The following is a 1,241-nucleotide window of genomic DNA, read 5'->3' on the forward strand; positions in this document are numbered from 1 at the left end:
ACTATGCAGTTCAGACCATCCTTGAACTCATTATGTAGCCCAGGGTGGCCTCGAACTCACAGCGATCCTCTTGCTTCAGCCTCCTGAGTGCTAGGATTACAGGCATGCACCACCACATCTGGCCCTCCTCTATCCCTTCTTTAACTTTACTGAGTTATAAACTCATACATCATACAGTTCACCCATTTAAAGTGTACAGTTCAAGCTGGGCATGATAGTACATGCCTGTAATCCACTTGAGAGGCAGGAGGATGGCAAGTTCGAGCCCAAACTGGGCAATTTAGGGAGACCCTGTCTCAAAATTTAAAAAATGAAGAAGGGCTGGGGATGTAGCTCAATGCAAAGGCTCTGATTTCAATACTCAGTACTGGGGGTGGCGGGGCAGTAGACAGACGCACAGGTCACCAGGGCCTCAGAAATGTGGGTTTACCATGATGATCCCAGGTTAGGCATGCTGGGCACCCACCAGACTGGGCCAGGTGGAGTCTGGGGATAAGCCAGTCTCAATACCTGGAGTTTTCTGGAAAGCCCCAATAAAAACTGGTCATCAAATGCATAACTGGAAATGATGTGGCTTATTTAGGTTTAACAACTGAGTCAGACCAGTAATGGTCCTCTGTCAGACTATAAATTCTTAAGGGAATACAGCCTCCTTAGGCTGCTCTCTAAGATAACAGGACTGGAGTATTGGAAGGTGGAGTGTAGGGGTGCGGAGCCCTTGAGCTACGCCCAAATTGAAGCCACGAAAGCGTAAAGAATTGCATCCTGCCCTTAAATTTTCTTTACCGCTTGAATCTACTGAATCAGAAACCAGGTCCCCACTGTGCGCCAGACGCCATCCAGGGTTCTTGGGCTGCACGGTGAGCCAACTAGGGTAAGGCTGTCTCTGGGAGTTCTAGGGTGGTCCCCTCCAGCCCACAACTGGCCGGCCGGTCTGCAATGAATAAGTAGACAAAAGGACCAGGTGGAGATCCCTTCAGATCCTTTTCGAAGCCAGAAAAACTCTGGCTGCGAGCTGCGTCGTTCTTCATCTGTACTGTCCCTCTGCACTGCAGCCCAAAAGAACTCGGAAAAAATGAAACAGTTTGATCCTGTCCTTCCGAGAGAGCCGCTGTGCTCGCGATCTCCACCAGAGGACGCGCACCATTCAGCCCTCCAGTCCTGGGACGAGATGCGCCTGCGCCGAGTGGAGTGCTTTCCGGCAGCGTGGCGGAACAACCTTTTTCCCTTTTGCGCTACTT

The sequence above is a fragment of the Chinchilla lanigera genome, unplaced genomic scaffold, assembly GCF_000276665.1.
Source record: "Chinchilla lanigera isolate Chin_1 unplaced genomic scaffold, ChiLan1.0 scaffold00041, whole genome shotgun sequence".
NCBI classification, from domain to species: domain Eukaryota; kingdom Metazoa; phylum Chordata; class Mammalia; order Rodentia; family Chinchillidae; genus Chinchilla; species Chinchilla lanigera.